The sequence below is a fragment of the Hippoglossus hippoglossus genome, chromosome 15, assembly GCF_009819705.1.
Source record: "Hippoglossus hippoglossus isolate fHipHip1 chromosome 15, fHipHip1.pri, whole genome shotgun sequence".
Lineage (NCBI taxonomy): Eukaryota > Metazoa > Chordata > Actinopteri > Pleuronectiformes > Pleuronectidae > Hippoglossus > Hippoglossus hippoglossus.
In genome coordinates this window covers 22806429-22819232 of record NC_047165.1, presented here as the reverse complement: position 1 = coordinate 22819232, position 12804 = coordinate 22806429, and the positions used below count along the sequence as shown (strand labels likewise).

Sequence of the window (12804 nt, the reverse complement as noted above, 5' to 3'; positions counted from 1 at the left end):
AGTTTTTTAAGAAAACAGTGCATTCATGTATGTGTGATGTTTGAAATAAAGCTAATGGAGTTTATGCTGTAATATAGTAAGTTAGGTATGAGAACAAGTTAAAGTACAGTGTATTGTATGCCACAAATGTACAGTCCTCTCAAACAGGCATTGAAATAGTTTAAAACTCCAAAGACTGTTAAAGTTGGCCAATTCTTATTTATCGGCCAACAACTATTATTCCCAACTAATTAACAATAATGCTCACAGACCAAAAGTACTGCTTAAGACAATTAAAAGGCCTTTTCTGGTCACCTCTCTCCTCCTGTTGATGTTACCTTCTTGCACATTTCCTGCCCACATCCGTGTTGTGTGGGAGAACGCAAAGCACCATCCAAATTAGCGGCACATAGAAATAAATAATAGACGATCACATGAAACGATAATGACCTCATAAGATCACATGAATTCTGGCATATCTCTATCTAGAGTAAAGCTAGAAAAAAAGCAAAAAAACAGCAGACGATGGTGCAGACATTTTTATTTTACCTTGTTCAAGGTCATTTTTTCAGCCTTGTCCATTGGTTTGTTTTTTGTTCCACTAAAGAATAGGTTATGGGCTTTGGCCAAGAACCTATTAAATTCTTGGGTGGATCCAGACAAAGAGGTGGAACCCAACATTTGCTATCACTTTCTATAACTTTGCAAGATGGAGTTTTTCGCAGGGAATAGCTCATGGATCTTCACGAAAAAATATCAGATTGTATTCTTCCTGTCTATCTGCGGTCTCACCTGAGCTGTCAGCACAAAGTCCATCAGACACACCCACACACACTCGCATAGTGCGGACCCAAGCCATTAGCTGCTCCAGATTGGCCGTCCTGAGGGCCAGATGCCTGTGACCTCCCTGTGCCCCCTAAATGCAGAGTTACAGTAGTGTGATTAAAGCGTGATTGGCAGTGCTGGTTATTAATTCTAATCTTGGGCACATATGTGGGGTGGTGGGCAGAGGGCAGACAGCAGTGTGTGCCAGGTGCATGCCACGCAGAGGCTAATTCACAGTGACACACTATCAGAACACGGCCACTCCAAATTCCCTCGACACACAGACCCTGCCTACAGACTCCATATGCTTTTCCTGTTGTTGCACAGCACAGGGGTTTCAAAGAAAGAAGGTTATCCTTTAACAACACACCCACACACATTTCAAAGCACAAAGTGCCATTCCCTGAAAACCTAAAAGTACATCATTTGAACGGAGAAGTGTGTTTAGAAACTAATTTGTCAGACTCAAAAAGGTATTTTCTTCCCTCAAGGTAAAAGCCTTGAAGTAAATGATGTCTCATCCGTCTTTAAGATGTCTTCTTCTCAGCTGGAATCAGCCAATAATTACAACAGGAATGGGCCGAGTCTCATCACTCATCAGGCTCGTCAAGCTAATGAAAATAACAGTGATTTTGAAATATGCAGGTTCAGTTGCACTTACAGTGCTTCGAAGTCATTTGCAATGTGATTCATTCAGAAAGAGGATGAACATGAAGCTGAACTTTCTGACGATACCAGATACTGACTGAATATTCATGTAACCAGAAACCACACATTTATAATCAAGGCTGCTGCTCCAGCTTTACTGATTCAGATTGAGTGGGCGTGCTAATGATTCACTCTCAGATCTGAGGAGACGATTAAGAAGAAGAAGAGAAGGTACTTCTGTTTCTCCTGCAGAGGGCATCATAATATCACACATATGAATGAGCACTCACACCTTTCCTAGAGATGACATGGCAGTATGTATGCAGTTGCTTGTAAAGGTTTGTGCAGATGGATGATCTAAAAAGTAAACTGACAAAAGCAGGGAAGGCTATTAAATAAAGTATCAAATTAAAGTGTGAATTTTAAATCATAACAATTTCCGTGACAAATTGCAATTCAAGCAAACTGACAAGATGTTGCTTCGTGTTATTGTGTGGATATTCAGATATTTTCAGAGTGGGTTTGGTGTTTTTTAAGTTATGTTTGTTGATCCTAGATAGCTTTTTCTTAGCAGATCAAACCCTGTCTGAATGTAAAGGATATGGAAGGTGGCAATTTAGTGAATGTGTGCCAGAATAGCAAAAGCTATACTATTGTTCCACATATACAATCCATTAACATTAAAAACACAATCACTGAATGAAAAGGCCCAATACTCAAAGGGCAATAAAAGTCACCATCTACTGGTCATTACATTGCATAACATATGATTTAGCTGACACTTTTATCCAAAGCGACTTACAATAAGTGCAATAAGTACTGGTGGTCGCCCAACACAGCTCCAGTGGAACCAGCTCCCACAAAGTGTGTACGCAATCTGGCAGTAGATGAAATGAATTACATATGCCGGTACCATAATTAAGACATAAATCGACTGAAAGTGCACAAAATATCCCTCACCCATGCATCTTTGTTGTATTCACCACACAACTGACAAGAGTCCAGACAAATCGTCTTGGGCCTCATTTATAAAACAGTGTGTACAAAAGCCGAAAATGGTGTACACAATTAAAAATAATCGGATTTATAAAACTCTGAACACAATTTTCCCTTTATAAATCAGTCCACCTGGAAGCATGGATCTGCCTCATATTCTGCCCTCTACACACCCACATTTAACTATAAATGGTCAATGCACAGCACCTTATGAATGCTGATGCAAGTAAATTAACCTGCTGATAAATGGATTTTGGATTAATGGAAAGGAAGGAATCACAAAGGAAGACTAAGAAACGCAATTTTACTGACTCCGAAATCAAGGTGCTGGTGAGTGAGGTGGAGGTCAGAAAAAGTTTTGTTTGGAAGCCACAGCAGTGGTGTCACTAACAAACGGAAATGCAACAAGTGGCACTGTGTTACTGCTGCAGTGAATGCAGTGAGTGCCACAGAGAGGACGGTGCCAGAGATAAAGAAAAGTGGTCAGACTTGAAGGTGGAGGCAAGAAAAGATTTGTTTCACACTGCCAGAGTGTGATTGCTACTAGTGGGGGCCAGGGCTGTCACTGCTGGAGATGAAGATGGCCTCGATTCTTGGGGGAAACCACTTCGAGTGGCATTGTGTCGGAGGAGGAGGGTGACACAGACATGGCTGAGATCACAGACGACACAGGTAAAACATAGTTCGATTTCTTATTAAATGAACAATTACACTCTTGTAACAGTACAGTGATTAACATGCTGTATCCTATCCTGTTCCTCCAGAGTCTATGGGAGCAGTAGGTGGCAGGCAGGCCCCCGACGAGGAGGCCGCTGAGTGTCTGTCAGTCCCCGGCAACAGTGTATCCTGTGCACATGGCACCTCTGGGCGCGAGACTATTGGTGCAATTTATGTTTTAGCAGACTAGCTAAAAGAGATTATATTACATTGTGTGACATTAAAACTTCATTAAAAGACCTTGTTAAAAAGTGAACCTTTGCATTGTTATATTATCACAAATTATCATATCCTCACGTATCCTTGCTCTCAGGTGATAGCCTTCCTGTTGGTCGAGGTGGATGTGGGTCAGGGTCATCATTTTGGGAGGGTTGGAGGTCAGGAGGGTTGGAAGTCAAATCTCTTGTTTAAAACTGCACACGCCCTGATTATTTGGCACACTTTGGGAGGGGTGTAAAGAAGCCTGCCACCTGAGGCATCAAGGTGCTTGAGGAGTCCGATGGCACACTCAACAACTGAGCGTGCTCGCGTGTGGACCTCATTGTAACGAGTTTCCTCTGCGCCCTGCGGGGTGGTTGAGAGCCAGCGCCGGACGGGATGGCCATTGTCACCTGCAGGTAATAACGGAGGGTCGTTATACATCATAGTTGAATGGTAAGATTTAATACAATAGTTTGTTTATTAACTTACCAAGAAGCCAGCCATCGCGCACTGCACCTGCCTGCAGTCTTCTCCCCACACTATGTGACATACATATCCGTAATTTTACTGTATTTTGCTGCTTCTGCAGCCAAGACTTTGCTTTTTCTAATCCTCTCTCTCTCTCTCTCTCTCTCTGCTACACCTTTCCTCTTCTGCTGCTGACTGCGGTCCATTTTGACTGACGTCACTTTCAGTGAAAATCTCCGCTACATCTATTTCGACCTCACTATTTCGGTCGGGGGTTGCCCGCCCCCCCCCCCTGTAACTCGCTGTTCGCAGTGAGTGGGGTTTCTTCACCCCCCCCCCCTTGTGCGTTCGCGCACAGTGAGGAGTGGAGGTGAGTTTTAAGTTAACCTTTCACATTTATTTGCCTTTTAAAAATAATTAATAAACAGTATTTGAGTCAGGTAGTTTCCCCTTTTCACCTCTTTGCGCAGCAGGTGGGATTGTTTACTTGTTTTCCCTGTATAAACTACAGTTGGTTCTTAGTCATCACCTTTTGTTAGGTGCTAATTTTATTTCCCTTAAGCCCTGTTCGCAGTGGCTGGACTTTCGTTCTCTCCCCCCCTTTTCTGCCATTGCAGGCATACAGTGGGCATTTTCAGGTGAATTACATTTATTTCACCCCTTCCTTCGTTTTATGTGATTGTGGGCAGCTGTGACTAGCCTGTTTATTAGTTCCCCTTTATCAGCTATCCGTAGCTGCTGGGCGCTATTGTTTATGTATTTATTTATTTATTCTAAAATCACAAAAGTGACAGAAATGTCCTCACATTTGTGCCGTTATTGCCGGGGTATAATGGAACCCCGTGATGGCCACCATGCTGCTGGGCTAGAGCAGCCTAAATCCATACAATTTGAGGGGGCGTCCAACCTCAGCAACGTGGGTGACATCTCAAAGGTTTCAAGTGCGGTAAAAATTGTGGGGCTCAATGTTCCAACTGAGGCTCCTGCTCCAGTGGATGGGATTTGGGCCGGCATCACTCAGTCACAGCAATCAGTTACTGTACCTGTGGCTGGTGACTATTTGCACATGCTCAGGAAGGCATGGAACATCCCTATTGGTGCACCTCAGTTCAATGCAGGTTGCCGGAGACTGGCTAAGATCCAGTATGCTCCCGAAACGGAAATGGGGGATATGCCTCTAGTTGAGTGGGAGATGGCAGCCTTAACATCTCTGGGTCCAGAGCGGGTAACCGCCAATCCACGCTGTCAACTGAAAGAGTGTGATAAGTCAGACCGACTGGTGTGTCAGACTTATAATGCAGCCACAAGGGCAGCCCGTTCGGGCAATGCACTCACCATTTTATTGGCAGCTCTTAGGAGAACAGCCAACCCAGAGGACCAGGACACCATGAGCCTGATAGACTCTGCCCTTGTCACTCATTCCCAACTTACAAGGGACGTTGGTGCAGCTATGTCATCTGCCATGATGTCACGGAGGCAGATTTGGTTGGAACAGACAACTCTGCCCCGAGAATATCAGGCAAGAACTGACCAATATGCCAATCGTGCCAAAACACATGTTTCATCCGGACTCCCAGGGTGTGTTAGATAAGTCTGAACAGTCGCGGCGTACCAGAGTGTGTACAGCGCACGTTCAGAGGGGCTGTGACTACCAGGTATAAACCTAGGGGCTCCCAGCCTCCCCACCAATCATCATCCTGGGCTCGTAAGGAGCCATGGGTGTATGGCAGGCTACAGGCTACAGGATTCACAGCCTCTGGTGACTCCAAACAGCCATCACAACGTCGACGAGGGTTCCATCCCCGTCTTTCGGCTAGAGATGCACCCCAGAGGAAGCGCCCCCCGAGAGGTTCAGGACCTCAGGGTGGTGCTGCTTAGGGGTGGGGGGAAGCCCGCCGAATTTCATCCTCAGCTACGCCTGGGCAGCTGGGAAGAAACTGTGTCAGACCCATGGGTGCTTGCTACAGTATCAAAGGGGTACAGAATTCAGTTTCGGTGGTGCCCCCCCCCCCCCAAACTCTAGGCTCCGCATGACGATAGTCAGGGTCCCAGTCCAGGCTCAAATCCTGACACAGGAAATTTTAACCCTTCTGTAGAAGGATGCAATTATGAAAGTAGGCTTCTACTCCACGTATTTCCTTGTGCCGAAAAAAGAGGCCGGAATACGTCCCATCTTGGACCTGAGGCGATTAAATGCCTTCATAAAGGTACTTCCTTTCAAGATGCTGACCACGGGTCAGATCTTAGAATCTATCGAAAAAGGGGAGTGGTTCACCTCGATAGGTCTGGAAGATGCGTACTTCCATGTGCCCATCTGTCCAAACCAGACCCTTTCTTCCGTTTTCATTCCAGGGGCAAACCTATCAGTTCAAGGTCCTGCCATTTGGCCTTTCCCTCTCACCACGGGTGTTCACCAGAGTGGCTGGGGCTGCCTTGTTTCCTCTCCAGATGTCAGGAATAAAAATCCTTCCCTACCTGGACGACTGGCTGATTTGTGCTCCATCTCTTGGCCAAGTTGTAGAGGATACCCAGAGGGTGATCTCGCATGTACGGTCCTTGGGTTTCAAGGTGAATGTGATGAAAAGCAACCTCGAGCCAAGGCAGCAGGTGACTTTTGTGGGACTTTGTTTGAATTCCCTCACAATGTCTGCATCCCTCACTCCCCAGAGGGTTAGGAGGATTCTAGCCTTCCTGGAACGATTCCGTCTCGGCAGGCAGCTAGAATTTATAAATTTTCAGAGGATGCTGGGGATGATTTCAGCCGCAGCAGCCATTGTTCCTTTGGGCCTCCTCAGGGCCCGGCCAATGCAGAGGTGGCTGAATGCCTTCAAGCTCCACCAGAAGCTGGACAGATACGTGAAACTTCGTGTGACACGTGCATGTCTCCAAGCCTTACGCCCATGGGCGGACCGGGTGCTCCTGCTCCAAGGAGTCCCCCTCTGGAACATTCCATCGAGGAGGACAGTGGTGACGACAGATGCTTCCCTCACAGGTTGGGGAGCAGTCTGGGAAGGCAGGATGGTGCGCGGTTCGTGGGGGTGGCGAACACATCAATGTTCTGGAGTTGAGAGCAGTTCACCTTGCTCTGAAGGCTCTCCTTTCCTCCATCCAGGGCAGGCATGTCTTGATAAGAACAGACAGTTCTTCGGCTGTGTATCATATAAATCACCAGGGAGGCACAAGTCCCTGCATTGCCTCCAGGTGGCAAAGAAACTCCTGTTTTGGGCCTTTCAGCATCTGGCTTCACTCAAGGCAATCTTTATCCCAGGGATTGTAAATCGAGCAGCAGACCTGTCCAGAACTGGTCCTCCCCCAGGAGAGTGGAGGCTTCATCCAGAAGTTGTATCCCTCTCATGGAGTTGGTTTTGCATGGCACAGACCGACCTATTTGCGTCAGCAGAGACAACCCACTGCAGGATGTGGTTCTCTCTGAAAGGCAAGGGAGGTCCTCTAGGCCTGGATGCACTATCTCAAAATGGCCGGAAGGGTTGTTGTATGCTTTTCCTCCATTCCCTCTGATTCCCCAGGTACTCAACGCCTCGGGGCACTACGAGGTGCTGTTAATAGCTCCCAGGTGGCCAGGGAGGCATTGGTTCCCAACGCTCCTTCGCGTGGTTCACAGTCAACCATGGGCCCTGCCAGTCAGGGCAGACCTCCTCTCACAGGCAGAAGGTCAGATATGGCACCCCAGATCAGACATCCTGCAGCTTTGGGCTTGGCCCCTTTTCAGTACCTCTCTCAGGGGTTAGATGAGGCTACCCTGAGGACCATAGACAATGCCCGGGCTCCCTCCACTCGGACTAACTATGGTCAAAAGTGGAGGGTGTCTTCTACATGGTGTCACAACAGACAGGAAAATCCAGCCACTTGTCCTATTGAGCTGGTTCCCCGCTTCCTTCAGTCACTTATGGACTCAAACAGGGCGCCCAGCACCATTAAGATATACACTGCTGCAATTTCTTTCTTCTACGAGGCAGTGGGAGATGTTACAGTTGGGAGACATCCTTTAGTGTCTCAGTTCATTAAAGGAACATACCGCCTGCGACCAAGCAGTGCTCCCAGGGCTCCATCGTGGCAGTTAGATGTCTGTTTTGGTGGTAAAAAAGTCAGCCACCCTGTGTCTAAACAGTGTTTGTCCCATTGGATTGTTAACACTATCGCTGAGGCCTATTCTGGACAAAACCTACCAGTCCCAGATTCCTTGGTAGCTCATTCCACCAGGAGTGTGGCCACTTCCTGGGCTGCGGGGGTTGAGGGGGGTCCCTCTTTCAGAAATCTGTGCAGCAGCAACATGGAGTTCTCCCTGTACGTTCTGTAGGTTCTACAGGATCAACGTGGCTTCCCCCACACCATTGGCTTCCGCGCTGCTGCTCTCAGCTGCTGGGCGAGGATGTGAGGTGGTGGAGTCCTCGCGACCATGATGGTACTAGTCATCCAACGTGAAGACCGGGATGAAGGTCGAAATAGATAGTAAGTTATGACTATAACTGTGGATCTATGAGAACGAAAGATGACCGTCACCCTGTTGTCGCTCAGAACGGGCTGAGGCGTTCAGACAAGGAGGAGGCGGCACGCTCACCGGGGAGCTTTATGGCCGGCAAGCCCAGACCCCTAAGGTCACTTACGTGACGTTGTTGATATATGGTCTCAAGGATAGTTTTATTGCATTGTACTCTTGCTGTTGGGGGGATGATGACAAATCTTTTGTTGTACTGGCTTTCTACTCCAGAAAACTGGATTTTGAAAAGGACTGAGGACATACATGAATGCTGATCCCAACTGGGTCTTAATAGCCTAAATGGCATGGGCTGAGCCAGGTCGTCCACTTGACCTTTATCCCAGGCAATGTCCTCCAGCTTTGTCTTTGGGATCATAACATATGACCTGGTCAGATAGGATATGTTGAAAAACCCCTACAGAATGTGATGCTTCTGCCAGGGTCTCTCTGCTCTTGTACTGGACTGCCCTCCGGGTCCCTCTTGAGGACACTGCCTCACTTGTGGAATAGAACTTATCAAACCTAAGTTTCTTTCAAAAGGGGCTGCGAGTCCCTCTGGAACAGAAGAAAGCAAAGAACCATAGGGTATCATGATCTTTTATTCCACAAGCAGTTCAGAATCTGTAATGCTGCTTCCATTTGGGAGGTTCCTCTCTTTGCTAGTGTTTCCTTTCAAACCCCTGGGCTGAGCCTTGCCATCCCTAATTTTTCTCAAAGTTGCCACCACATCGGCAAAAAACTCTCACTGTGAAAACCATCAAGTGTGATTGTCTTCATGGATCCTTGGAACAACAGTCTCTGAAACCCAGTATATCAAATGGAGACACATAATTGAGTCCCAAGTAGTTTGACTAAAGCGTCATCGCACAAAGTTGTTTCTGCCCAGATTCGAGCTGGGGACCTTTCGCGTGTGAAGCGAACGTGATAACCACTACACTACAGAAACTGACAGGCCAGAAAGCACCTCTGCTTGACCCACAAATACATGTTGGGTCCCATTTGTTTTTTCTCATTAGAGGAGCCACATCCAAATGTTAGGAATTTGTTACATAGAGTTCTTTGTGAAAACTGAAGTATAGCTTACTGTCCCAAATCTCTCACAAAGAGAAGCATCAACCTACAAAGGATACCTCGGTCTTCTGTTCCACAAGCAGTTGAGAATCTCTAGTGCTGCTTCCATTTGGAAGGTTCCTCTCTTTGCTTGTGTCTCCTTTCAGACCCCTGGGATGAGCCTTGCATGACCTTGGCTTGAGCTTGAGTGTGACAGACAAAGCAGTGACAGACTGAGAGATAATGGAAAGGTTGCCATCCCTAATTTTTCTCAAAGTTGCCACCGCATCTGCAAAATCACACTCACTGTGAACAACAGCAATGGTGAATGGAGATGCTATGAGTCAAAAAACATGGTCTGCCAGGAGATACTGACCTCACTGTGTTGAAAAATTAGTGAAACATAGGAAGTTGTTTCTGCCCAGTTTCGAGCTGGGGACTTTTCGCGTGTTAAGCGAACGTGATAACCACTACACTACAGAAACAGACGTAGCATGGAACCCCTTGGCCTGACACTGGAAAATATCCATTACCAACGAGTCTCATAAGTGTATTTCTGAGAGGAGCCAAATCCAATTGATAAGAATTTGCTACAAGGAGTCCTTTGAGATTTCAGAAGAGAGATTCAAAACTGGACTGAAGTCGCAGATAAAGTAAAGGCTCAATGTTCACTGTGACCAAGTGGCTCAATCAATGTTGAGGTACATGCCTTACGTGCAAGCTGTCAACCAGCAAATAACATCAGTTGGGGTCAATCTGACGGTGGGAATATGTGACCCATTCTCAAAGAGAGCAGGCAGATTGTGTGTGGTAGTTATAAAATTGTTGTCATCCGGGTACCACTGTTACTACATTAATGGTTGAAGGCAGTTGTTATGGCCTACCCTTGAATGCTGCATACTGGAGCATTACTTCTGATTTGCTCTGTAGTGAAGGTTGAGCAGAAAGCACAGATGGACTCCTCGTCAGGGAATCGAACCCCGGTCTTCCGCGTGACAGGCGGAGATACTTGCCACTATACAAACGAGGACTGCTGATTCTTGACAAACGAAAGGTGGCGCTGTTCTGACTTTTATTACATTGTACTCTTTCTGTTGGGGGGATGATGAAAAATCTTTTGTTGTACTGGCTTTCTACTCCAGAAAACTGGATTTTGAAAAGGACTGAGGACATACATTGGCAACTTTGTGTTCCCTCAATTTGCAAATTTTTCATATATGCTCAGAGTGTACCGCACTTGAGATGAATGCTGATCCCAACTGGGTCTTAATAGCCTAAATGGCATGGGCTGAGCCAGGTCGTCCACTTGACCTTTATCCCAGGCAATGTCCTCCAGCTTTGTCTTTGGGATCATAACATATGACCTGGTCAGATAGGATATGTTGAAAAACCCCTACAGAATGTGATGCTTCTGCCAGGGTCTCTCTGCCCTTGTACTGGACTGCCCTCCGGGTCCCTCTTGAGGACACTGCCTCACTTGTGGAATAGAACTTATCAAACCTAAGTTTCTTTCACAAGGGGCTGCGAGTCCCTCTGGAACTGAAGAAAGCAAAGAACCATAGGGCATCATGATCTTTTATTCCACAAGCAGTTCAGAATCTGTAATGCTGCTTCCATTTGGGAGGTTCCTCTCTTTGCTAGTGTTTCCTTTCAAACCCCTGGGCTGAGCCTTGCCATCCCTAATTTTTCTCAAAGTTTCCACCACATCGGCAAAAAACTCTCACTGTGAAAACCATCAAGTGTGATTGTCTTCATGGATCCTTGGAACAACAGTCTCTGAAACCCAGTATATCAAATGGAGACACATAATTGAGTCCCAAGTAGTTTGACTAAAGCGTCATCGCACAAAGTTGTTTCTGCCCAGTTTCGAGCTGGGGACCTTTCGCGTGTTAAGCGAACGTGATAACCACTACACTACAGAAACAGACGTAGCATGGAACCCCTTGGCCTGACACTGGAAAATATCCATTACCAACGAGTCTCATAAGTGTATTTCTGAGAGGAGCCAAATCCAATTGATAAGAATTTGCTACAAGGAGTCCTTTGAGATTTCAGAAGAGAGATTCAAAACTGGACTGAAGTCGCAGATAAAGTAAAGGCTCAATGTTCACTGTGACCAAGTGGCTCAATCAATGTTGAGGTACACGCCTTACGTGCAAGCTGTCAACCAGCAAATAACATCAGTTGGGGTCAATCTGACGGTGGGAATATGTGACCCATTCTCAAAGAGAGCAGGCAGATTGTGTGTGGTAGTTATAAAATTGTTGTCATCCGGGTACCACTGTTACTACATTAATGGTTGAAGGCAGTTGTTAAGGCCTACCCTTGAAGGCTGCATACTGGAGCATTACTTCTGATTTGCTCTGTAGTGAAGGTTGAGCAGAAAGCAGAGATGGACTCCTCGTCGGGGAATCGAACCCCGGTCTTCCGCATGACAGGCGGAGATACTTGCCACTATACTAACGAGGACTGCTGATTCATGACAAACGAAAGGTGGCGCTGTTCTGACTTTTATTACATTGTACTCTTTCTGTTGGGGGGATGCTGAAAAATCTTTTGTTGTACTGGCTTTCTACTGCAGAAAACTGGATTTTGAAAAGGACTGAGGACATACATTGGCAACTTTGTGTTCCCTCAATTTGCAAATTTTTCATATATGCTCAGAGTGTACCGCACTTGAGATGAATGCTGATCCCAACTGGGTCTTAATAGCCTAAATGGCATGGGCTGAGCCAGGTCGTCCACTTGACCTTTATCCCAGGCAATGTCCTCCAGCTTTGTCTTTGGGATCATAACATATGACCTGGTCAGATAGGATATGTTGAAAAACCCCTACAGAATGTGATGCTTCTGCCAGGGTCTCTCTGCCCTTGTACTGGACTGCCCTCCGGGTCCCTCTTGAGGACACTGCCTCACTTGTGGAATAGAACTTATCAAACCTAAGTTTCTTTCACAAGGGGCTGCGAGTCCCTCTGGAACTGAAGAAAGCAAAGAACCATAGGGCATCATGATCTTTTATTCCACAAGCAGTTTAGAATCTGTAATGCTGCTTCCATTTGGGAGGTTCCTCTCTTTGCTAGGTTTTCCTTTCAAACCCCTGGGCTGAGCCTTGCCATCCCTAATTTTTCTCAAAGTTGCCACCACATCGGCAAAAAACTCTCACTGTGAAAACCATCAAGTGTGATTGTCTTCATGGATCCTTGGAACAACAGTCTCTGAAACCCAGTATATCAAATGGAGACACATAATTGAGTCCCAAGTAGTTTGACTAAAGCGTCATCGCACAAAGTTGTTTCTGCCCAGTTTCGAGCTGGGGACCTTTCGCGTGTGAAGCGAACGTGATAACCACTACACTACAGAAACTGACATGCCAGAAAGCACCTCTGCTTGACCCACAAATACATGTTGGGTCCCATTTGTTT

The 12804-nt window shown here is 46.4% G+C and overlaps 6 non-coding genes across 6 annotated transcripts; all 6 read right to left on the bottom strand.

Moving 5' to 3' along the window:
- Positions 1-9205: 9205 nt before the first annotated feature.
- trnav-cac lies at positions 9206-9278 on the bottom strand. The gene has a single exon. It is a non-coding gene; the product is annotated as a tRNA-Val (tRNA).
- Positions 9279-9794: 516 nt separating this feature from the next.
- trnav-aac lies at positions 9795-9867 on the bottom strand. The gene has a single exon. It is a non-coding gene; the product is annotated as a tRNA-Val (tRNA).
- Positions 9868-10340: 473 nt separating this feature from the next.
- On the bottom strand, positions 10341-10412 carry trnad-guc. Its single transcript has one exon. It is a non-coding gene; the product is annotated as a tRNA-Asp (tRNA).
- Positions 10413-11233: 821 nt separating this feature from the next.
- trnav-aac lies at positions 11234-11306 on the bottom strand. Its single transcript has one exon. It is a non-coding gene; the product is annotated as a tRNA-Val (tRNA).
- Positions 11307-11779: 473 nt separating this feature from the next.
- trnad-guc lies at positions 11780-11851 on the bottom strand. The gene has a single exon. It is a non-coding gene; the product is annotated as a tRNA-Asp (tRNA).
- An 821-nt stretch (positions 11852-12672) lies between these two features.
- Positions 12673-12745, bottom strand: trnav-cac. Its single transcript has one exon. It is a non-coding gene; the product is annotated as a tRNA-Val (tRNA).
- Between the last annotated feature and the right edge of the window lie 59 nt (positions 12746-12804).